The sequence below is a fragment of the Pinus tabuliformis genome, chromosome 3_1, assembly GCF_031772625.1.
Source record: "Pinus tabuliformis cultivar Carrire ecotype Pingquan chromosome 3_1, CPIR1, whole genome shotgun sequence".
In the NCBI taxonomy this organism is placed as follows: domain Eukaryota; kingdom Viridiplantae; phylum Streptophyta; class Pinopsida; order Pinales; family Pinaceae; genus Pinus; species Pinus tabuliformis.
Genome location: NC_142301.1, coordinates 876,524,583 through 876,552,087, shown reverse-complemented (window position 1 = coordinate 876,552,087; position 27,505 = coordinate 876,524,583).

The following is a 27,505-nucleotide window of genomic DNA, read 5'->3' as shown; positions in this document are numbered from 1 at the left end:
TAGAATTAAAAAGAACCTATCAATTGAATAAGAACTCTCTAATGCTTTCTCTATGTCTCTATATTTGATGTTAAAACCATTTACTCGACCTGTATATTGAAATATTTAATTTATGAACCATATTATTTTTTTTAATATTATATATCAACTCCATATTAAGAAGAATAGATTACAAATTTCACAATCAAAGATGAACATTTAATTTTTTTAATTTAATTTACTTTGTTTTTCTTTATATAAAGATGATGTGAAATTATATTATTTAATATGAACATTAAAATATTAAGTGATGAGGAACGAGGGAACCATGGTAGGGGCCCAGTAAGGAGTGAATATGGTGGTTCGTCTCCGTAATCCTTGTCCTATAACGAATTTTATAGCCCGATCGACAATGCATATATTATATATGTAATTACGGCTCTCATACTCATAATCAATCCCTAATCTCAGAATATAGTATACAAAGATCTCTCTCACGAGGGAGGAAGTGGCTTATCGATGGCGGCGATGGCGGCCATTTATGACTGATATTATTGTTTTGTTATTTTTTGTTTTAGATATCACATGTCCAATAAATATAGAATAAACTACACATCATATAATATCAATAATATTATTTTTACATGTCATCTCTCAACTCTTATTTTTTCTTTTGTAATTACTATTTTGTATTTTGTTAATATTAGTGTTAGTTTATTAATTTTAAACGTAATGTTAAGTGACAATATCCACAACAAAAAATGGAGTGACTATGGTGAGGTTGGAATTATTGATGTTTTATATTGATTTCAATTAAAACTAACTAGTAGATGATTCATTTTTATTTAGAAAATTTTTTATTTTTTTATTTTAAGAGGGATACTTGTAACTCCACATTGAGCACATAAGAAATCACAAAGGGTATCTTCACCTTTACCAAAATATGTGTGGAGGCAAACCTTAGTAAAGGATTACCTTATTACATCCTGCTATATCACAACAATCAGCAGTGGTCCCTTGACTATGAGAATATGACCTTTAGATGTCGTACATGTCTTCAAACTGGTCATCCTCAAAGTGATTTTCCTCAAAATAACAAAGAAAGAAAAAAAGACAACTACAAAAGCCAAAAGGATGGCAGTTTTCTGAAACACAGGCAACAAAAATAAAAGAAGAAGAAAATACGGACAATAACACAAATAACAATGCATAGAATTCCCAGGACAACGTGCAAAAGGACGAGGCTGAGCACAACTCAGCATTAGTTCCAATGCCTTCTAGAAAACAACAATAAAAAGATTGAGATGATTACCTCCGAAAAAGAAGCAATTAGTACCAAACGAAATCATACATCAGAAGGTTCAGATTCTAAAAAAAGAAATCTCGTCAAATAGAAATGAGACTCAAAGGATCATTGTATCATCCACACCCAACTCTAGTGGTTGGAGAAAAGTGGAAAAAAGAAAGTTAGGAAAGAGTAAAATATGTTAATTCTCTAATGAGTTTATATCGATCTTGGTCATGTTGGGTTGTGTTATATTCTTTCCACGACTAGCAGGGAGTCACAGCCTATCAAGGGGTATGCAGGGGTCTCTCCTGCACGAGATCCAGGGGGTAGCGCCCTGGAAAAAAAAAATCATACCCTATATTGCGTATGATTTTGTGCATTGATTTCACACATGGTTTTGAGCATGATGGTTTTTCGATCCATGGTATTATGTAGATCTGGTCAAGGGAACTACGTTTATGTTCTAATCGAGGATTAATGGATTAGGGTTTATGGATGCTTCAACATGTATATATATGTATGGTAACATTGAAAGGAACATAACGAAAAATCAATTTGGTAGTCTCAGTTTTGGGATCTACGGGAAAATCTTTGTGTATATTTGTTTTATGTGTTATTCTCCCGCCTTTCTTTATTTTCTGTTCTAGAATTCTTATGTACGTAATTTCTGTATGGGTTTAAAACCTAATAGTCACCAAGATCCGTTATTATGCATATGCTTTTAGCATCTACTATATGTAATTTTGTTCCAACAAATAAAATGCAAATTTTCCTTAGGTATATATATATATATATATATATATATATATATATATAATAACAATTTTGATGGATATTCTAATTCAAATTTTGTTGGGGATAAGGAAAATGGAGTGTTTACTTAGGCTATGTTATGGGTCTTGGATCAAGAGCTATTTCCTGGACGTCATGCAAAGTTCTAGCATATTCCACAATATAGACAAAATATGTGGCAGTTGCAGAAGCAACTAAGGATATTGTGTGGATTGGAAAAATTCTTAAAGATTTGTAGAAGAAATAATGAACTCTACTCCTCTTTTAGCTAGTTGGAAATACTTCTGCAATTAAATTGGCCAAGATAGCTGGAAATACTTCTGCGATTAAATTGGCCAAGAATTCTTAATTCCATGATTGAACTAAACATATCAACACACTAAGTATCATTTGATTCGACATCATGTGGAGGCCAAGACTATTCAACTATAACATTGTTCCACAAATAAAAAAAATTGCAGACATTTGCACCAAAGCACTTGGAAGAAAAAAGTTTGAAAGATTCAAATTAATACTTGGACTCACAAACACCCTTTCAAAATAAGAGAGGAATATTAAACACCTAATCCTCAAAATTTAGATAAAAATATGTAAATATAAAAATTTAAGTAATTAAAATAAAAAAAGATATTAAAATTAAATCCTAAAAAACACAAATCCATCTTTCTTTCTTTTTTTTTTCTTAATGAAAACAATCAATACTCATTGTGATAATATACTAGGGAAAACAAGTCCCAAATAACAATTCTCCAAGCTACATTTGCAACTCTTCCGATTTTAATTTTAGGGTTGTCATACAATTACGAACCTTCAACATTCAACATAGGCTCAATTTTTCGTTTGAATTCAATTGCAAATTCCAACTCTTACTTAAATGGTACTTTTAGATAACTCTCCTACCACATATTGAAAAATTATAATAATATAGAAGGTAAAACTATGTTTATTCTATCCTCATTCGTATACTTAGATATTCGTATACTTAGATATCACAATATAAGACCTGCAACCATTCCTAAACCTTCTCTTTAGTTGTATCAATTAAAATAAACTTACAAAACATCTCTATTTGTCCTTTGTTAAAATTCTGGCTGAGTCATTTATTTCAAATGTCTCATTCACAATAAGCATTTAAGCAACGGAAATTTTAGTGTACCGTGTGTATATATATATATATTTATTTATATTTGTTAGAATTCTGGTGAGTCATTTATTTCAAATGTCTTATTCACAATAAGCATTTAAGCAACAGAAAATTTAGTGTACCGTGTGTGTATATATATATGTTGTTATATTTTTTAAATAATTATTTTAATAATAAATATATTTATAATTTAAATAATTGTATTATATTTTATAATATTAATAAATTAAATTAAAAATACAAAAATATATAATAAAATTTAATTATCATAATATTACTCACAATAAATAAATAAAAATTAATCATTAAAAAAATTGCATTTAAAATAATAATAATAAAATAAATCACCATATTTTTTTTTAATAACATAAACTAGCAAACATTTATATTAGTAAAAAAAACTATAAGAAAGGACCTTTGCAAGAGTACAACAAAAATAAATTTCTTTCTTGGAAAGGATATCATAGTTCAAATCATATTTTTTTCTATTAAATTTTAATGAAAATTATAAATTTATCAAATTTTTAACAATATAAATTAGAAAACATTTGTATTAGTAAAAAAAATATATATATATATATATATATATATATATTTATATATTTATATTAAAGGATATTTGCAAAAACACAAAAATAAATATGCTTCTTAAAGATATTATAGTTTATATCATAATTTGTCCTAATAAATTATAGGGATATTTTTTAATAGAATAATTGTAAAGAGAATGATATACAATTATTGCAAAATATTGTTAAAAAATGCAAAGTTTAAAGAGCATTCAAAAGTAAAAAAGAAGAAGAGAAGTTACTCATCCAATACTTTATTCTTGGTTCAAGACACAATCATGTCTTGTAGGTTTTAACCCTGTACAGAAATTACCTGCATACGAATTCTTAAACAAAGAAAATAAACAATGCGAGAGCATAACCCATAAAACACATATGCACAGAGATTTTTCCCTGGATCCCAAAACCGGGACTACCAGCTTGATTTTTCATTATGTTCCTTTCAATGTTACAATACATATTTATACATGCCAAAGCATCCAATACCATGGACCGAAAACCATCGCATCCAATACCATGGACCGAAAACCATCGCGTCCAAAAAACATGTGCGAAAATCATGCACAAAACCATAGGTGGGTCTGCCCAACCTAACATATGGTCCAAAACCAAAATTTTCCGGGGCGCTGCCCTGGACCCCATAAAGTGGGGTTACGGGTGCCCTTCAAACCCCCTATTAACTACGTGGAAAGAATATAACACAACCCAACAATCTCCCACTTGTTGTTTTCTTTCCACAGGGGGCCACAGGAGAGCTTAGTTATTTTTCAGCCCTGAGATTCCCATTGCTTCTCTACACCAAGAGAACTTCTCAGAGCTCACAGATTTTGTCAATGCATCTGCAGTATTCTTCAAAGTGTCCACCTTTACCAGCAACACCTTTCTGTCTTCTATCATATCCCTCACAAAGTGATATTGAACATCAATGTGCTTTGTCTTTGAATGATAAGCAGGGTTCTTTGCCAAGAAAATTGCACTTTGGCTGTCACAGTCTATTCTTATAGCTCCCTGTACTAACCCCATACTTGAACACAATCTCTGCAACCAAACTGCTTCCTTGCTTGCATGAGTTGCTGCCATGTATTTTGCCTCTGTAGTTGATAGTGCCACTATAGATTGTTTCTTACTCATCCAACTGACTGCACCTCCAAATAGGTTAAACACATACCCACTTGTAGATCTTCCCTGATCCAGATCTCCAGCCCAGTCTGCATCAACAAAGCCATGAATATCCAACACTCTGTCCAATCCTGGTCTTCCTTGGTAGCACAAACCATAATCACTAGTGCCACGCAAATACCTGAAAACCCGCTTCACTGCTGTCCAGTGCTCCTTCCCAGGTTTTGACATAAACCCGCTCAATACTCCCACTGCATGTGCAATGTCTGGTCTAGTACAGACCATTGCATACATCAGGCTACCCACTGCACTTGCATATGGAACACGGGACATGTCCTCTTCCTCTTCTTGTGTCTTGGGACACTGTTCAGCAGATAACCTCACACCTATAGGAATAGGAACCTTCACCGGTTTACTATCCTGCATATTAAACCTCTAGAGTATTGTCTCAACATACTTCCTCTGGTTTAACCAGAGCTTCCTCTTTGACCGATCTCTTTTAATTTCCATGCCCAAAATATAGTTTGCAGCACCAAGATCTTTCATGTCGAATTTGGAGGACAATTGGGTCTTCAAATCCTGGATAATTTCTTTGTCATTTCCAACCAGCAACATATCATCCACATACAAGACCAGATAAATAATACGGTCACCAATTAATTTAAAATACACACAATGATCTACTTTGCTTCTGGTGAAGCCAAGTCCCCGTATAAATGTATCAAATTTCTGATACCACATCCTTGGTGACTGTTTTAACCCATACAGAGACTTCTTTAACTTGCATACCAGTTCTTTCTTACCCTTCACTGCAAAGCCTTCACGTTGCTTCATGTAGATTTCCTCTTCCAAATCCCCGTGAAGAAATGTTGTCTTCACATCCATCTGTTCTACCTCAAAATCAAAAGCAGCAGCAACAGATAAAAGTAATCTAATAGAAGTTACCTTGGCAACAGGAGAAAAAATATCACCAAAATCAATTCCCGGCACCTGGGAATAACCTTTTGCTACCAGCCGAGCTTTGTATTTCTCCACCTTTCCTTCTGCATTTGTCTTCTTCTTGAACACCCATTTGCTGCCAATGGGTTTCCTTCCAGCCGGCAACTCCACCAAATCCCAAGCCTCATTTTTGTGCAAAGATGCCATTTCATCGACCATGGCCTCTTTCCAGAGTTTTCCATCCTCTGAATCCACTGCTTCCTTCACAGTTCTGGGATCATCATCAGTAACAGACAAAGCAAAATTTGAACTGAAAGCAGATGGACTATACCTTTTTGGCTGCCTTCTTTCTCGAACTGATCTTCTCACAGGCGGAGTTTGTGGCTCTTCATCTTCTGATTCCTCCTCTGCTGCAGAGTCTGATTCTTCCTCCTTTGGCTCAAACTCTATCTTCTCAGGTTCCTTTGGTTGGACTTCATGTTGAATAACATATTTTAGCTCTCTGAACAACACATCTCGGTTGTACACAACCTTCCGTGTGACTGGGTTCCAAAGCTTATAACCCTTTAAACCATCCTTATACCCAATAAAGATGCACCTTTCAGATTTACTATCCAACTTGGTTCGTTTCTCCTTTGGAACATGTACATATGCATCACATCCAAATACCCTTAGATGTGAAAGAGAGGGTTTCTTACCAGTCCATACTTCTTATGGAGTCTTATCCTCCAATGCTGATGAAGGTGATCTGTTGATCAGGTAACATGCAATATCCACCGCCTCTGCCCAGAATTCTTGTCCTAACCCGGCACCACTGAGCATGCTTCTTGCCCTTTCCATCAACGTCTTGTTCATTCTTTCTGCGACTCCATTTTGCTGAGGTGTATATGGAGTAGTCTTCTGCCGTGCTATACCACACTTCTTACAAAATTCTTCAAATTCCTTGCTGCAAAATTCTCCACCATTATCTGTCCTCAGCACCTTTATCTTCTTCTCTGTCTGATTTTCCACCAGAGCCTTAAATTCTTTAAACATGTCAAAGACTTCAGATTTCTTCTTAAGAAAATATATCCATGTATTCCTTGAGAAGTCATCTATGAATGATACATAGTACACAAACTTACCCAGTGATGGAACCTTCACAGGTCCAAACACATCACTGTGCACAAGCTCTAATATCTGTTTCATCCTCTTACCACCAAAGGGGAAACTCACCCGATTCTGCTTCCCATATACACAATTTTCATAGAAATCAAAATCCAGAGAGCTATTATTCATACCTTCTACCATACCTTTACCATGAAGTATTCGAAGGCCCTTCTCTCCAATATGTCCAAGCCTTTGATGCCACAACATGGTCTTCTCTCCAGAGACCACTAGATTCTCTACTCCATTTTCAGGAACCATAGAACTATTGCAACCATCAACAACAGTGCTACCTTGCAGCTTGTACAGAGTTCCAATCCGAACTCCCTGCATTAATATCAGTGCTCCTCAAACCATCTTGCAGGTATCTTTCTCAAACACCGTCTTTACACCTGCATCATCCAACTTGCTTACAGAAATCAGATTTCTGGCCAGTGCAGGAATATGTAGAACATCCGAAAGTGTTCTAACCCTTCCACCTTGCAACTTCAACTTTACTTTTCCCCGACCAATGATTCTAGCCTTCCTATCATCTCCTAAGAAGACATCACCACCATCGTATTTCTCATACTCGCAGAACCACTCTCTATGGGGAGTGAAGTGAAAGGATGCACCTGAGTCAATCAACCATGCCTCATGATCTACATGTGTACTTGAAGAAGCCAAGTACACATCCCCACCTTCATCTGAGGTGGTTTTCGCCTCTGCAGAAGGAGCATCATCAGATCCCTTTCCTTTATCAGGAGCTTTAGATTTACAATCCCTTCTGAAGTGCCCTTCCTTTCCGCATTTCCAGCACACCACCTTTGTAGGTTTTCCTGGAGATTTAGATCTCCCTCTAGATTTAGATCTCCCACTCGATGACTTATTTTTGTTTCTGTTCTGGGACCGTCCTCGTACAGACAAGGCATCACCATTCTGGTAGTCCATATTTTTCCGTCTCATCTCCTTCGTCAGCAAAGCTGAGACTATTTCATCAAACTGCAAAGCAGTTGCATTGCTACCTATTGCAATAACCAGACTATCCCACGAATCTAGTAGAGAACACAACAAACTGATGCACTTATCTTCATCTGAAATTTTAATATCAACAGATAATAACTGACTTACCACAGTATTAAATGCATTCAGATGCTCTGTCACCGAGTCTCCATCTTTCATCCTCAGGTTATACAGCTTTTTCCACAGGAACAGTTTATTCACCAGAGACTTAGATTGGTATAAAGTCCCTAACTTGACCCACAAAGCCTTTGCCGTAGCTTCCCCTGATACATTCAGCAATACTGAATCTGAGACACACAATCGTATTGTGCTCTTTGCCTTCTGATCCAACTTCTTCCATTCTTCATCGGTCACTCCCCATGGTTTAGTACCCGGATCTACCGCGATCCACTAATCTTTATCCACCAACAGATCCTCCATCTTGAGTTTCCACAACTCAAAATTCTGACCATTGAACTTCTCAATCTCTATCTTTCCACTGCTCACCATCTTCTTTCACCACCAGAATCGATCTCGCAGATCTCCCACTAAAGAGGGTCTACCACAAGCCCGAGCAAAACCCCTCAGCAACAAAGGCGTCCCCTTGAAGCCAAAACAACTCTGATACCAAATGTAGGTTTTAACCCTGTACAGAAATTACTTGCATACAAATTCTTAAACAAAGAAAATAAACAATGTGAGAGCATAACCCATAAAACACATATGCACAGAGATTTTTCCCTGGATCCCAAAACCGGGACTACCAGCTTGATTTTTCATTATGTTCCTTTCAATGTTACAATACATATTTATACATGCCGAAGCATCTAATACCATGGACCGAAAACCATCGCGTCCAAAAAACATGTGCAAAAATCATGCACAAAACCATACATGGGTCCGCCCAACCTAACATATGGTCCAAAACCAAAATTTTCCGGGGCGCTGCCCCAGACCCCATAAAGTGGGGTTACGGGTACCCTTCAAACCCCTTATTAACTACGTGGAGAGAATATAACACAACCCAACATGTCTTATATAATGTGCTTATGTGGTTGTGGAGAAGACTCCATATGCTAATCATTATTCTCTATGAGGGTTGCCTCCATGTTTTCCTTGATGAGATTGGGCAAGAGCATTCTAGGAACAAGAAAAGCAAGAGCCAAGGAGGAAAGGAGGAAAGGAAAAGATCCAAGGAGGAAAGAAAAACTTGTTGAGGCATAATTCCGCTAATTTCTTCTATAGGTCCAAGATTTTACAATTCTAGAGGTTCGGGGATCTTATAGCAACTTCATTTATCATTGGTTCTCAATGTTGAAAATGAATTTGATTTTCTTGGATTGGAATTTATCATCTCGAGCCCTCAAGTGATTCTCCAATTCTTTAGTTTTGGCATGATGACTTTCCAACATCTGTCTTATGTGTTATAACATTACATAGTCCATGTTTGTATGTAATTTTAGTTCCCTTGTATAAATAGAAACTAGAGTTGGCTTCTAATTGGGGGTATTTCTTTTGTTGCAAAATGGAGTGCATGAAGAAAGTATGGTGTTGTTTCCTCCTAAAAATTTCATTTTTTAGGGAGCAAAGAAATAGAAAAAATATTAGATCATCAACAAATCCTTTCCTTAATTATTCATAAAAACAACAAATTGGGGAAAAAATTCCTAGAGTGCAATAATAAATGAAGGAAAGGAAGAATTGAGGGCCAAATTTACCTATGAAGGAGGCCTATATGAAAATCCTACGAATGCCAACCCAAATCTAGGAAGACATGAACTATTGACACTATTCTAATAGTGTAAAAATCCTAATGGAAGAGAGTGTGTGAGCGTGGGGCGAATTTCTAAGCCATAGTAATTGGAATCATAACTCAAGGTTATGGTAATGCAAAACATGCGAAGGTGGTGGGAGACTCTTATCACCCATTTCTCCATTAATATCATGGATGGCATCCACATCTTAATTTATTGTTTTTCACGTTTTGTCACAATGAATGTGGGTTGTGAGATATTTGTGATATTTATGCAATGGGTTGATCATAAACCTTGGAATTGATAAACAAAAGCAACAATTTTTTATTTTGTTGCCAAGTTTGTTAGTCAATCCACTTCTTGGTTTTGATATTGAAGGATTTAGAAGTAGGAGAGGGAGGCCAAGCTCTCTTTCTCATATAATATTCAAGCCATGATATATGCTAGCTAGTGTTATTGTGGGATTTGGTTATAGAGAAGGAATTTGATAATGGTCAATGAGTTCCCGAGATGTATCAATTTAGAGACTTATGATATTTTCAAGTAGAATTCTTTATGCTTCTATTGCAGTATTTATGGTTACCCCAAAATTCTATGTATAAATGTACACTTTTGTTTCCCAAAATCATTGCAAATGTATCTTAACCTCTATTTTAAACTTTTTATTCAATTTCTTTCCAAACCAAAATTAAAATAATTCTATAAATTATATATCTTAAAAAATATAAAATAATATAATATTTAACCTATAAATGTTATTATTTACATATTTATTTTTTATATAATAATAAAACAATACAATCATATATTTAAAATTTAAACTAAAAGACCACATTACCATGCAAACATATATCTTTCCATTAGAATTTCTTTAAAATAGTGATCCAATTAATGGTGCCTAGAGGTGCATTCTACAACCCAGTATGAGAGAGAAGTGTGATGCATGAGATATGTGTGATGCATTTATGAGAGCGATGTGTGATTTTGTCCATGCTCAATGTGGAATTAATGCATGTCCCTATAAAAAAATCTCTAAATAAAAGACAATGTCAACTCTAAAAAAAATATAATTGATTATACATATTTGGTTAGTTTTAATTAAAAACATTATAAAATATGAATAATTACAGTCAATTCGTTCCTTGTTAATATTATGAAATTGATGTGGTACAAATATTTCACTTTCACTTTTGGAATTATATATAAAATAAAGAGATGTGATAAAAATATTTCACTTTCACTTTTGGAATTATGAATAAAATATTTGGATGTATATGTCAAATAATATAATTTTATATCAATTTTACACAAATAAAGTAATTACAAGTATATATATATATATATAAAACTTCTATTTCTCTTATAAATATTTCAATATAGAACTTAAATTAACTATTTGAATATTCATAGTAACTTTTGTATATATATAGACATTGTAATACCCCTTAGTAAGTTTTAAATATTCAATTACTTTTACTGAAATGACTTAGTGGACTGTGGGCCATATGGAAGGCCTAGTATGAATGGTTAATAAACATAAGTGTTTATTTTATCTTTAATTAATAAAATTGGTTGTGGTTAGCCAAAGAATTAGTGAAGAGAAAATATGCTAAGCAAGAGTTTCATTACGAGATAGTTAGAAGACAATTATTCATCTCCCTAGAGATAAATAATCTTAGTTAAGAAAAGAGCACTAAGAGGGTGAGAGGGAAATGCTGAAGGCAACCTAAATACGTGGAACCTAGTTGGAAGAGGTCCAAGAGAGGAAATAAAACCAATTCCCAAAACAGGACATTGTTGAGGAAGGGAAAGACATTGCTAGATAAAGGGATTCTTGAGTTGGTTTGGCAATGGAATACCTTGTTAGACCTGTAAGGTCTGTAATAAACCTAGACAGACCTAGTGTGGTCAGAAAGTTCTAGGTGGACCTGTTTCGGTCCATATCTAAAGAATTGTTCTAAAAGTAATCTAGCTCGAGGGGAGTACTAGTAAAGGTTACCTGGACTCGTTGGTTGGGTGGATTAGTCTTTTCTCCTCAATAATTTTGTGGTAGCCTAACCGAATTGAAACATATAAGTGTTTTGATACTATGTTAAATTTCTCTTGGAATGAGAACAATTTATGTACTTGTTATATTCTTATTGGATAATAATGGATTTTTCATGAATGAATCTTAAATAATAAAAAGAATGTTTCATTACTATTTATTTACTGTATATATGTTTAATAATAACCAATGTTTATAAGTAAGTAAGGGTACAGACTAGGTTAGTTCCATGCCAAAATAGGCCTTGGCTTGTTAGTGTGGAGTAGTCCAAAGCCTAACTAATAGAATCTAGAAAAATGATGAAAGGTCCTTGGGTAGGGAACCATCAAGAAAATCTAGATTTAATATATGAATAAGTATATACATATAACATAAACAAGTACTAGTTGATGAAAATACAAAAAATAACATGTACCGAAATTTCATATACATAATACAAAATACTTATATCAACATTTCGAGAAACAATATGCCAAGAGATTCAATCCGATACAAGAAATATGAAAGTTGCAAATTTTATACAATTAAGACTCCAAAGGAATAGTTTATTGTTTGTCTTTATAAGTACGAGGAACCAACAAGAAATACCAAAGAATCCCAACCTTTATGCTTATAGTATGATTTTAAGAAATACAAACCGGAAGCTATCAAATAAAAATATCAAATAGATAACATTCGAGGAGAATGGAATAGACAAAAGTCTGTCACATAGAGTAATAGAGACTTTTTTTTTTACATTATAAAACGTACTTCAGATAAAACTATAAATTTCATATTAAAGTTGCAAAACCCACAACATGCCGAAGAACAATCAATTCAAGAATAATTACAAAACCCTTTTCTTTCATAATGTTGGACATGGTCTATAATATAATCGATATTATGATTCATAACATAATTTAAGATCCCTCAACGAGAGGCCAAAACTTTGAAATAGTTAAATATAAATGGTCTGAAATAAGGCCAGTGGATGAAGTCATGGTAGGAAGTCAATAATGTCAGTTAACCTATTTGAAAATCTCAGAACCCTTAATTCAAGTTTGAGTTAAATCAAATTATATCTAAAAGAAGGGAATCTAGGGTTAAGGAAACCTGGGAAGAAAAATGATGAATATAACCCTCTCTCTCAGTGACATGCTCAGTGGGTACCTGCACAGTTGTCAAGTAAAGATAAGGAAAACAATACAAATAATGAAACGAATGATACATGAAATTTTGAACAGGGACGCAAATGACAAACACTTGACAATGGTCTGGAAGCACCCACGAGGAAACCCTATAGGCACCGGTGGAAAAGATTAACATTAGGACCCAAAATAAATATTAGTAGCATCATAAGGAAATCAAAGTAGGAGGGTAGTTCATATTTCCCTGGCTAGATAATTGGAAGAGGAAATGATATATGTGCTCCAAGTAGACATGAAACCCCCAACCAAAACCTTGACAGTTTCATTGGAACTCGCCAAGGGCATAAATAAAGGTGTAAGAAATGAAAAAAAGAAACAAAATAAGTGCAGAACAAGTTAACATTACAGAATCATGACAACAGAGATAGTCATTTAATTACCATGATGGGAAGTTTCCCCTAACGATGGAATTGTTGGAGGAATCAAACCCTAGGTATTTGCTGATAAACCAAATAAAACCCTACAGAGTCAAGAAAAGACCTGTGAGCACAATCTAGAGGAATTAAATCAAAGCAAAAGACCTTATACAAATTATTTACAAAACTGGTTGACCTATGAACTCGTCGAAGGAAATATTATTTGAAGGACTTATTTCATACCTTCAGAATTACGTCGTTGAAGAGAGAGACCTCCCATTGCAAGGGTATGACATAGGTATGGTTTCGAGTTACAAAGCCATTAGAGCAACATAGGAGTAGAATGAATCAGAGGGAATGCGATGGACAAAGAGATAGTTACCAAAACCATACCATACCACAAACACCGTCAATCATAAACCTAGTTCGATGGACAGTAGATACATCACCATCTCAACTAGCTCGTAGATTAGACACATTAAACAGTTAATGTGTGACATCTCACGCTTCTGGAGGGTTTGGAAATTAAGACCGTGTCATGGTAAAAGGACCAGTGGAGTCATAATTTTATGATAAAAAATATATCAATTATTCCAAGACTATACTCACACTAACATAACTAACAAATTTTTTATATCCCACATGAGTCTGAAGTGTATTGGCCATATCGTTATAAATACAAAATTATAATCAAACCATACAACAAGTAAGGGTGTTTATGAGTCTTCATGATTAAGGATAAATGCAACTTGTGAAAATGACGAGTTATAACTTTCCATTAGGAACAAGTTATTTATCTCTCATATGGTAAGTTGGTAATGTATTTTAATAAGTGGTAATTTATTTTAATAAATACAAAATTATGGGTATGGGAAGTTGGTAATGTAATTTAATAAATACAAAATTATGGGTTTACTAGGGAGATATTACAAGAGGTAACAGAGCTGAATAACATGTTTAAGGGAAAATAGTAACAAATTGTGTTGCATTCCATAGAAAAGAAGAATTGGAGATATGGAAACTCCACCTACAAGACCAAATTCTGCACCCTTACCTAAATCAAATCTTGAGATATGGGTTTAGCTAGGTGAAGAACTTTAATCCATATCCACTATGTTTTTTTAAAACAGTACAAAATTAAGGGCATAAATCACCAATTAAGAGCTGGAAATGAACCATAAATAAGAAATCAAATATATTTCTATGTTATAAAGCCAAGGAAATGAGAAGTGAAGAATATTTTCATGAGTACATTGAAATAAATTATGTTACATAAGTTTAGTTGTCAAAATACTAGTTGAATTATTAATGGGGTACCCTTACCTACCATAATTGATATGTTGGGAGAGTAGGAAAACAAATAGATTCTTGGAAGATTTATTTATTAACACATGTTAATTAGTAAATTATATCCCATGACTGTTTAATAGTGAGTAAAGAGAGAGGTTCATGATCTGTAATGACGAGAAAGTACATATTTAGAAAAACATAAACAAAATAAGGTAAAAATTCTCACATTGTTAAACAATTATAAAACACTAAATATGCATGTTTAAGAGAGAGGTGTTGTATTTGGAATCACCCTGAAAGTAAAGGATTATATACTTTATGATTTCTTGTTAATGGTTGTGAGATCTTTCTTGATAATTGCACAAAAAAGTAAAATTTTTGAAACATATAAAATAAATATTCATAAAGATGTCTTGAATTAAACATCAACATTGTTGGTGCCAAAGTAAGTAATGTTTAATTGTTACACTAATCACTTGATTGGTATAAAGTACCTCCTTGTAAATATATTGGATGCTAACCAAGAACCTTGCTGCGAAAATAATTGGAAAAATACTTGAAGGTATAAAAAATAATAATAAAGTTTCAAATTTTAATGGAAGAGTAATTTTACCTATGAATGGGAAGAAAACCAAAAGGAAGGAGGCTACAATGAAATCTTAAAGAACTCAAAACAATAATTGAAATGTATATTTAAAAAAAAACAAAGAATATACATAGAATAAAGTATACATAGAAATCAGGAAAGGGAATAAAGGGGTCGAGAACCCTGCAATACATAGTGTATTGGTATACCTTAGGAAGTCATTTGGGCATACTTAATGATAAATTTTGATGGGGAAATAGAACAATTAAGATATATATATATATATATATATATATATATATATATGAGTTAATTGGGGCTATCTTGGGTAATTGGTGGGAATGGTTGGAATTATTTTCACCAAATTAAGCATTAGAAAATGATATGGAATACATGGATAGTGATGACAATAAAAGACAAAAACCTATATGTGAACATTATAACTCAGGTATAAATAAGTCCAATACAGTAATAACCAGCTGGTACAAGTAATTTTAGGATTTTATGACTGATGTAAACAAATTGGTAAGGAAATTAATAAAAATTTCACTAAAACGTCTCTTCATGAAAGAAGCCCCACAAATATTGGTTACAAAAGTGGAATAAAAGGCACAAACCATCATCATAGAGGTAAGTTACGATAAAATATTCTAATATCTTATGATGGAAAGGAGATCAATCTTGGGAATAGTGAAGTAGGCAACATAATTGAGAATTTAAGTGAAAATGACCCGATAATGGTATCTTGGTTACTCCAAGACATCAAAGAAACATGCAAGCACATCAAAATAGTGCTATTGATACCCAGAAAGATACCATCTTTACACCAAATTTAGTAAGTATAAACTGAACAAGATTAGAGGCAATTTCAAGAATATGGAAATTTACTAGGAAGGGAATGAAACAACCCTTAAATATAGAAAAGGAATCCATATATCTTTCAGATTTCCTATACTTGATGGACACAAGGGGGCTCAAGATTGTTGTGAGTTTTAGATTCGTAACACCAAATCATTAATTCTTTTCTAACTGGTCTATTTTATAACCAACTTATGATTGGAAAGGTTAAGTTTGATTGAAATTAATATGAGAAGGGAATTTTGATTGATTGAAATGAGTGTTAATTGTAACTTTGATAGCTAAATATTTGATCTGAGTTGGTACATCAAGATAAACATGAAAAGATGTAGCCTAGATTCCATGGAAAATCTAGCGAAACTATATATATATATATATAAGTTAAGTACTCACGACAATGAAAGTGTATATTAAATACTGTGAGGAAATTGATGTCTTAACGTAGCTTGAAGGATTTATAGTGGATATAGGAAAAATGTGATTAAAAATAGTCAGATAGCCGAGTAAGGTAATGAAGGAAAATGTGGCATTAAGAAAAATTAATATGTTACAAAGAAAATTTTGGTAGTATATTAACAAAACTGTTACCTATACTTGTTGTCAACATGAAGAATGCAACATGTCAGTAGTCAATGTTACCCTAGATAAGTACCTTAAAGAAATTCAATATCATTTTTATAGACACAAGTGAAATTTCGTCAAATGGTTGATTAAAATGGAAATATGCTTACAAAATCATTATGTCAAGATAACCACACTAATATGATGTGTTGAGGCAACTAACAAGCAGGAAGATGCAAGTGGGAAAATATCCCATAGCTGATTGCACTTAAACAAAACAAAAAACAAAAAAATAGGGGATGCATGTAACCTCTAGACATCTTAATCAATAATTTGCATAATAAAGAGGAATTCAAACGCTAAGAAGATAGTCATTGGAAAACTCATGGATGAGGTGTGTCAGAGAAGTACGAGGTTAAGATTTGGTGATGTAATTTTCTGGTTAGCTTTTGTTGGTTGTAAACATGCCCATATTACTACAGGTTGTGCCCTTAAATTGTCATAATTGTTTCTTTTAATATTGCCTTGTTTGTTGGTATCGATGGTTTACTGATGAGAGATCAAAAGGAAAAGAATAAAAAAAGGAAAAACAATTGAATTTTAAAATCCCGATCAAGGCTTTTACATGAAACCATTGACGAATAATTAACATTGACATGTATGGGTCTACTTGAACAAGGACAAAGATAATGTTTGTCATGGAGGTGGTAAGTTGTTGTGCCATATTTGATATCATGAAATTATGATGGTGCCTAAAGAATAAATGATTGGTTGTGAGCCATTATGGGAACAAGTTAAGAAAATATTCCTTGAACTTAAAAAAAAAGGAATGAGATTATGATAACAAGTGCAATTACTGTGTGAGTGGTATAATAAGATAATTAGGTATTCTCTTGTTAGGATAAATTTGTTGTTTATTAACAATTCCACGGGACCTTGCAGGTCAAATGTATTAATAAATAACCCATTGTTGAATAAAGTGAATAACATGTTGTGGACTGATATATAAGAAAGAACTATAATAAACCAACATAGAGAGTATGATGTTGAAGATGCAACAAGGAAATCCTAATTTAATTATGTCCTTGAATTAAATTAGGAATAAAATTATAATTCCACATCACATGACAACTTGTATTCATTAACTAAGTTAATTTGACTTAGTTGTCTTAGTTAATTCAAGTTGAGGGTCTAACTTGAGTCATGTAGAGTGTCTCCTACTTTATAGGAGGCCTAGTTGAGTTTATTTTGAGTTGTAATTAATTAATTCAGTTTAACTGATTTAAAGTCAGTTAAACTAGTTCCAATTATTATAGGAACTAGTGGGAGGTCTAGTAGTGTGATGCTACCTGTAGTGATCAACTAGTTGATTGATGATTCACTCATAAATAACTCATGCATGTTAGATATGAGAGTTACCCAGTTGAAATTGGAGCTCAGGGATAGTGTACTATCAGTTGTATAATCATATGAATTGTATAAGTGGTGCATGAAGTTAGAGGAAGGCCTATGAGGATTGTGCAATTCCAATTGAGGGATTTCCCTAATTAATAGGGGCTAATTCCCAAGGAAACAACACAAGGAAATAGGGACTTGGGCAAGCGATAAATTAGTTATGTATTGGCCTAGGTTTGTTTAGGAAGCAGTGAGACAAATAGAGATAGTGCAGTGGTTGCTCGAGCTTGAGAAAATCATTGTAATCTTCTCTTATTTTCTAAATAATGCAATAAATAGATAACATGGGGTTTTTAGCTATGGATTTCCCCAGGAAATAATTATGTAATGTGTTTATTGAATTCTTTCTCTTGTATGCTTCATTATTTCGTGATCATTTAATTGTTTCCACTGATGAGTAGAGTAGATTCAAATATATAGTTTTAGTAAATTGGAATTAGCAGTTTGAATCTACAAGGAATTTCTACATGGTATCAGAGCATAAATCACTCTAGAAGAGGAGAATACGAGTTTGTTTTTTGCAGGTTAAATTGAATTTGTAGTATCATACTTCAGAGCCAGCAAGATGTCATTCTACGGATTGAGACTCGAAAATGCCCTTGAGGGTAGTTCGAACTATATTGCTTGGAAAGAGAGGAAGGAGACAGTGTTGGAAGACAACAATGTTAAGGAATTGATAGGAAAATATATTCCTAAGCCTCCAACAACACATGCTCAACATCTGGCAAAGTGGATAAAATGTGTTGCAAAGGCGAGGAGTTTGAGATTATATTGTCATGAACCTCCATGGTAAGGAGACTCCATACGAAATGTGGAAGGCCTTGACAAACCTATTTCAAATCAATAATGACCACAGGAAGTTGAAACTGAAGGACAAGCTCAAAAAAATCAAGATTGAGAAGGGCGACATAATACCAAATTACCCAATGTTGGCATGAGCTTGGAAGTGTTGGTTGTATAGTTTCTAAAGATGATCTGGTTAGCCTAACACTTCTAGGCCTTCCCAAAAGTTGGAACAACTACTATGATTTGGTAAATGGGAGGGAAAAGCTACTAGAGTGGGAGAATTTGTGGTCCAACTTGGTGTAAGAAGAGATGTGGTGGAACACCAAAGATGGATCCTCATCCAAGAATGATGATGAGGAGAATTGCACCTTTAGTGGAAATGTGAAGAAAAGGAAATGGAATTCATCCCATTCCAAATCAGATTCTAGTTAGGGCGGAAAGAAGAAGGACTTGTCAAAGATTAAATTTTTTCTCTATCATGAGCTGGGACATTATGCCACGAAGTGTACACACAAGAAGGTTGGAAAGAATCCCTCGGGAGAAGCAGCAGGTGAAGCTCTTACTTCACAATTTGAGTTCAATTTCACCCTTCTCGCTTGAATGGTGACATCAGTGATGGGTAGTGTGTGGTATCTGGATAGTGGAGCATCATTCCATATGATAGACAACAAATAATTCTTCAGTGACTTGGAGGAGAAGGACCTCCAGATGCACATCAAAATGGAGATGATGGAAGGTATAGTGTGACCGACATCGGTACTATTACTTTTAGAGGGAGTCTGATTCTTCTCTCACATTTAAAGATGACATGTATGTTCCAGGCCTGAAGAAGAATTTGGTTTCATTTGCTATGTTGGAGGACTATGGCTATGACATGATATTTATCAAAGGAAAGGATTTCCTTCATCACATAGCCTCAGGACAAGTGAATCAGATCAACTTTTAGGTGAAGAACCTTGACAAATTGGATGTAGAAGACTGTTCTACCTTGAGCACAAAAGAAGAGAAGGTGTAGAGCTGAGACATCAGTGAGTTGTGGCATAAAAGATTGGATCACATACACTACAGAGCTTTGAAGATCATGCAACATATTTCTACAAGAATTCCTAAGGGTGCACTATAGCAGAGAGACACATGCAAAGGGTGTACATTGGGGAAGTACACCGAATTCACCTTTCATGATAAGGACAGTCGAGTGCAAGCAATCCTTGACAAAGTTCACTCATATGTTTGTGGACCGTTCTCAACAACCTCCATGGCCAAGAAAAAATATTATGTAATATTTGTAGATGATTTCTCACGTAAGTGATGGATTTTCTTCATGCAGAAGAGAGATCATACATTCTACAAATTTTGTGAATTTAAAGCACTTGTTGAGAAAGACACTCACAAAAAAGTGAAGGCTCTCAGGAGCGATAACGTGGAGAATATGTGTCGAATGAATTCAAGAACGTTTGTGCATCATAAGGCATTAGACGGGAGTTAATAGCACCCAATAACAACAAAATGGGGTGGCTGAAAGGAAGAACAAAAGTATTGTGGGAACTACATGGAAAATGTTACATGATCAGGGCCTACCATTGCACTTGTGGGTTGAAGCATGCAACACAACTGTATATGTGAAAAATAGAAGTCCTCATCGAATTATTAGGATGAGTACACTAGAAGAAGATTTTTTAGGTAAGAAAATAGATGTGGCACACTTCAGGATATTTGGTTCATCAGTTTACCATCATGTTAACAAGGATGCAAGGAAAAAACTACAACCAACAACTGAGTTGAGCATATTTTCTGGGTACACTGATACACCTCACAAATATTGGGTGTACCTTCCATCTCACAGGATGAAAGTGGTTTGTCGAGATGTGAAGTTCGATGAAGAGAAGGCCATGAGATGTTCCCTTGAGAGGGAGATTCAATTGCAAGTAGATGGGGATATTTTAGCTCCAAAGGAAGAACCACAAGAAGATGGGGAGCAACCACATGTAGAGGAGCAGAGAGTGGAATCACCCACTCATGCAGAGACTTCCAGAGATGGAAGGAAGCACACTAGATAAGCTAATTGATTGATGCATGATGCTAGAGATAATGTGCGAGCACCCACATCACAACATAGGCATAGGAGGTCACCTGATCAGTACACTAGCTACATGGATCTGATGAGCAAGAGTGTAGAGATTGATCCGTTCTCATTCAAGGAAGTAGTGCAACAACTAATATGGGTTCATGCCATGGTAGAGGAGTAGGATGCAATTATAAGAAACAGTTTTTGGGAAGTGGTCCCAAGACAAGCAAACAAGGTAGTGGTCAGTTCTAGATGGATTTACAAGGTAAAGAAAGAAACAAATGGGAGTGTGGAGAAAAACAAGGCCAAAATTGTGGCCAAAGGGTTCTCTTAGGTGGAGGGAACTGATTGCGAAGAGAATTTTCTCCAGTAGCAAGGTACTCTTATATCATATCTATTATAGAAATTTCAACATAGATGGGATGGAAGATACATCAGATGGATGTGAAGACAACATTCCTCAAGGGAGTGATTGAGGAAGAGGTGTACATTGAGCATCTGAAAGGATTTTAGAACTTCAACAAAGAATCACATGTGTGTAGACTTAAGTGAGCGTTTTATGGATTGAAACAAGCACCTCATGCTTGGTACACCAAGATTGAAAATTGAAAACTATTTCACCAGGTTGGGCTTCACCAAAAGTGAAGCAGATGCCAACCTTTACCATATTGTGGTTGAAGGTAAATTGTTGATTATAGTATTATATGACAATGATTTAATTCTAACAGGTGATGAGAAGATGGTAAAATATTGCAAAGAGGATCTTGCAAGAAAATTTAAGATGAAGAACCCGGGGCTCATGCATTATTTCCTTAGTATGGAAGTATGGTAAGGAGATAAGGAATTGTTTGTCTCTCGGAGAAAGTATGCCAATGAGATACTGAAGAAGTTCCACATGGAGAGCAGAAAACCCATGGAGACTCCTATAGCGGGGAATTAGAGGAAGGAAGATGCTACTTCAGGTGAAGTAGTGGACGCTACTATTTACATGTAGCTTGTTGACTCACTTATGTATTTGGTTAACACACAACTGGATATATGTTTTACAGTTAACCAAATTAATCAAGAAATGTTTAAGCCAACCAAAATCTATTGGAAGGAAGCTAAACATGTGTTGAGATACCTTAGAGGCACCATTCAGTTTGGTCTTTGGTACAAACAGACAGAGGGAGTAAATCTACAAGGCTTCACAGATGTCGATTGGGTAGGGAGTCCATCTAAAAGGAAGAGAACATTAGGGAGAATCTTCAATATCTGGTTAACAACAATTTATTGGTACAACAGGAAGTAGTGATTAGTTGCACTCGGTTCAACAGAAGCAAAGTACATGGCTGCTAGTCAAACATCTTGTGAGGATATTAGGATGAGGAAGATCCTTGTTGGGTTATTTGGTCAGCAAATGGATCCTACAATGATTTATTGTCACAATCTGAGTTGTATCAAACTCTCTAAGAATCCAATTTTTCATGATTGGTCCAAGCATATCAACATCTGGTATCACTATCTACGAGATTGTGTGCAGAGGAGAATCATGTTGCTGGAGTACATTCCTATAGACGAACACGATACATAGATATTTTGACAAAAACATTGTCAATATGCGAATTCAAGTTTCATAGTGGTAGGATCAGGGTAGAAAATAATCCCTTTCTTGTTGAGAGGAGTGTTGAAAATGCAACAAGAAAATCTTGATTTAATTTTGTCCTTGAATTAAATTAGGAATAAAATTGTAATTCCATGTCACATGAGAACTTGTATTAGTTAACTAAGTTGACTTAGTTGGCTCAGTTAATTCAATTTCAGGGTCTAACATGAGCCATGTAGAGTGTCTTCTACTTTATAAGAGCCTTGGTTGAGTTTATTTTGAGTTGTAATTATTTAATTTAGTTTAACTAAGTTAAAGTGAGTTAAACTAGTTCCAACTATTGGAGGAACTAGTGGAAGGTCTAGTTGTGTGGTCCTACCTGCAGTGATCAACCAGTTAACTGATGATTCACTCATAAATAACTCATGCATGTTAGATATGAGAGTTACCCAGTTGATATTGGAGTTCAGGGATAATGTATTATCAGTTGTATAATCATATGAGTTGTATAGGTGGTGCATGCAGTTAGAGGAAGGCCTATGCAGGTTGCACAATTCCAACTGAGGAATTTTCCTAATTAATAGGGGATAATTCCCAAGGAAATAACACAAGGAAATAGGGAATTGGGAAAGAGATAAGTTAGTTAAGTATTAGCCTAGGCTTGTTTAGGAAGTAGTGAGACAGATAGAGATAGTATGGAGTTTTATCCCCTACAATTTACTAGGCTAAGGAGGAGATCGAAAGAGGTAACCACGAACCACTTTCAGTTCAGTAGCTAGCCCTACTGAACCTTAGAGGGATCTCCCTAAGGATTTGCCAATGAATAACTGAAAATAAATAGGTTTTAGGCTAGATATACAAGTCTTCTTTGAGTATTTGAGAATTTAGGGTTTTTGAATTTGTTGGACTAGGATTAGAACATGTAATTAGGTCAAGGCCTCAAGTGTACAGTAATAGGTATAAAGAGGAGCTAGATATTAGTGTGTTATGGTGAACTTAAGGTTTTGTCAATGTAGTATAGGTCTGAGAGTTTAGGAGAACATAATGAGCATGTATAAGCATGAATTCATTAGTTATAGAAGAAAAGAAACACAAGCATGATTTTCCACATAAACAGAGCTTAAATCTAAGAATTTTTTATATATGAATGCAAGGACAACCACAAGAAGAAGATAAAGCATGAAAAGAGAGATGATTTCATCAATTAGAAACTAATCTAAAAGGAAAACAACACCATAGACTCACTGAACAAGTATTCCTTAAATATAGCTGCAACTCCTCCTTGATTAGCTGTAAGAAAACATAAGGTACAAGCTTCTCTAAAAATGTCTAACCCAACTCTCTGAATGAGAAATGATACATATAGACTCAATCAAACAGCTTCCCCACCTCCAGGAGTCGAATTCCTAGGTGGTGGAACTATTTCCAAGATTCTCTCAACCAACAAGTGAGAGTGAGAAGGTCAAATACAAACTCTTCTCTTGGACTTTGTTTTGAATTTTTATTGCTTTATGAGTCCTAATTAACAATAAAAACAACCTATCATGTCTATTTATTCATTATTACATCATCTAACCTCAAACTACTGCAATTACATCATGATTTTTGACTTTGACCAAGTCAAACTAAAAAACTAGGAAATTACACAGTGAAATTTAAAATAAAAACTCAGAAATTTGCAGAAGCGCAGTGCCAACTTTGATCCCACTTTTAGGTGCTTTACTGGAGTCCAAATTGAGATCTGAGAGAACGGTCAAGTAGCCCTTCTCGTATAGTTTCTATAACAACTTGAATTTTTTAAAATTACCCATGGAAAGGCATTCCAAAAATCATTCTCCCAAGGTGTCTCCAGAAGTGCAGCGCCTATCAAAAAGAGTGGCAGAATTATGATTTTTGACCCCTTTTTCTCCTTTTTCTCAAAATTTGAGCCCTGTCTGAGAAATACGATGAAATGGGTTTTGAGAGGAGGTTGTTAGCTTTCCAAAAATGTAAGCCACTTTTCATTTGTATCCCTGAGGAAAAAGTGCAATGCTAAGGCGCTGTGCTTCTGTGAGTAGCCCAATTTTTGAATTTGGCACCAAAATTCTCAAAAAAAAAAAAGCTCAGAAAACCTTCAAAATTGGTCATGAAGTGAAAAATGAGGTATGTCATGCCCTCATGGTTTCTTCAGTAAGAACCTCCTAGTTATCCCTCTCATTTTTGTCCTTTAGGGTTTCCTTTAGCTTGTTTTTCAATTGCTTGAGCTTGATGTTGCAAATCATGTTTCTAGTCTGATAATGATGGGCCATGTGTCTCAATAGTTGATTATCCCTATTGGATTTTTCAAGAAGCTATTCTAAGTGGTCATTGACCTTACTTAGCCAATACTCTCTATCCTCATTGATCTCCAAGGAAATTATGTCCTCCATGTCTAGGTCTTCATCTAGCAGATTATGTCCTTTCTCTTCCTTCAATGCCCTTTTGAGTCCCTTGGTCCTTGGCCTATTTTTCCTAACTTTTTTTTCAGGTTGCTCATGTTCACTAGGATCCAACACTACTTTACCTATGCCTCCTTTATGCAACACCTTGGATTTCTCTTTCTCCATAATGAGTTATTTAGCCTTAAGCTGACTGTTTTCTTGTTCAAGGAAGGAGATGAAGAACCTTGCTCTTGCCATATTGTCCATGAGCTATTTGATTTGAGAATCCTTCTCTTTGTTAATTTGTTGCATGTTTGAAGGTTCATTTGTTGCTTCCAAGTCCACCAATTCAAAATCATGTTCAATTAGGTCTTCATTCTGTACATGTGATCCTTGTTTTGCTGATGTAGAAGGCTTGGCCCTTTTCTCAACTTGAGAAGTAAATACAAGCCTTTTTCATCTTTGATATATTCTAGTCACCTTAGGTTTAGATGCCTTGGGAACCTCCACTGACTTGCTTGATGATCCTACCTCCACCTGTTGTGTTGATATGTCTTGATGATGAACTGAAAAAGTAGTTTCATGCCACTGCAAAGTTGTTTCTATGAATGAATCCCATGTCATGTTCCTTTTTGCTAGCTGATGGAGAACTACAATCTTTATCAAGCTATGATGAAAAAGACTAGGATGATGTTCTTTTCCTTTCACTTGTACCTTTTCAGACATTTTAATAAGGCTTCTACATAGATAATTACATGTGTTGAGAGGTTTTAGAGCTGTGAAATGCATTAGAAGCCTAATGTGGTATGCATACAATTTGGAAAATCTTCCCTCACAAGTGAAAAAATTCATTACAACCTTCATTAATGGCACATACTTCTCCAACAGGTACCTAAATGGGATGATGTGTGTATGGGCCTCTCTGTAGGGTGATTTCAAGAAAGATCTGTAATGTTCAAGGTCCAAGTTCATGCCTTTGAACCAGTACTCTCCATGATCAGGTATCCCTGTGGTAAGAGAAATGGAAGCTACAGAAAATGTAAATTCAACCCCTGTAGTGATGGCCCTTTCCCCTTTCATATTGGTGGCAATCCAATCAGTTAACCATTCATGGGAACCCACTTCACCTACCCTTTGACAAAACCCTAGACAACTGACATCTTCAAAGTACTGTTTAATGAATGGTGATGAGTTGATTTCATTGTATTTGGTAGGCTCATATCTCAGGATTTTACCTCCTTTATGACATTTTCTCCTTTCTAATGGTGAAGAATCTCCCTCCATTATGATAGAAACCCTAAAATGGAAAAGCAATGAGGAATGAGTGAAATGATGAAATGAGGGGGTTGGGGAAGGGAAATGATGGTAGGGGAATTTTGGGAGGTGAATAGGGGCTGTAAGAAACTTAGGAAGTTTGAATGGAGTGAAATGAGAGAAATAGTTGATTAGAAGAAATTTAAAAACAATCCTGGTAAAAAATTTACCCAAAATGATAGGTATGAGATAGGGTTTGTGTAAAGATGAGGTAATTTGAGGGTAGATGAGTTAATTAGTGAATTATAGGGTGATTTATACATGTGCAGAGGTATGAGGTGACAAATTTACAAGTTTTCAATGTCATAACTAACAAAACCCATCAGTTACACTAGTCTTGCAGCATGAAATTTCACATAAATCCTAGATGAAGAAAACTCACATTTGCATTTACTTTGCCAAAGGAAAAAGGTAAGCAAGATGATGATACTTACTTGTGAATAAGCTTAGAAGAGAAAAAAGTAGGAATGCAAGCTCAAATTTGAAATTTGGGTGAGTTTGGGTGGTTTTCGGGCTACTCTGTCACAAGCACAATGCAGTTAGCAGAAGCGCAGCGCCACCTCTAGAAGCACAACGCCGGGAGATTTTTTCCAAATATAGCTAGAAAACCCATGTTTTTTCACCAATGGAGAGGAGAGCTCGATGAAAAAAGGAGATTAGGATGTCAATGAAACAAGTTTGGGACTTTTTGAGCTTTTATAGGCACAATATGATCTTATTTTGAGAAAAAATGGGCCCCAAATACCTTTTCAAAAAATGATTTTAACATTTTAAACTTGGCCACTTTGGAGAGTTGAAACCTGAGCTTCTCTTTATCTTTTTGAATAGTGAGACTTCTTCTTTTGGAACCTTGAGATTGTAACCATGAAGAACTTATGAAAATTCATAAAACTTATGCAAAGAGTTGCTTATCACAACTCATCTAATGCCGGATTTATGCATGGAATGAGGATGGACCTTGAAAACACTAATGACTTAATGAATACATCAGACTGAGTGAAATGGTAATGATGATGACTGATATGATGAAATAATTCTCTTTATTATGATTCCCTCAACTGAGTGATGTGAGCAACCGACATGTTACATTTTTTAAGAGAATAGAGACATTCTTAGACAAACTAACCAGTGACCAAATTTTACTCTGAAAACCTAGTGACATGATAAAATTTGACCTTGAGACCCCTAAAAGATTTGGTAAAATTATATTTGATCACTGGTGATAGGAAAACAAGACTGACACTAACACAGAGGTTACTCGGGCCTAAGCAAAGAATTGTAATATTCTCATATTTTCTGACCAAT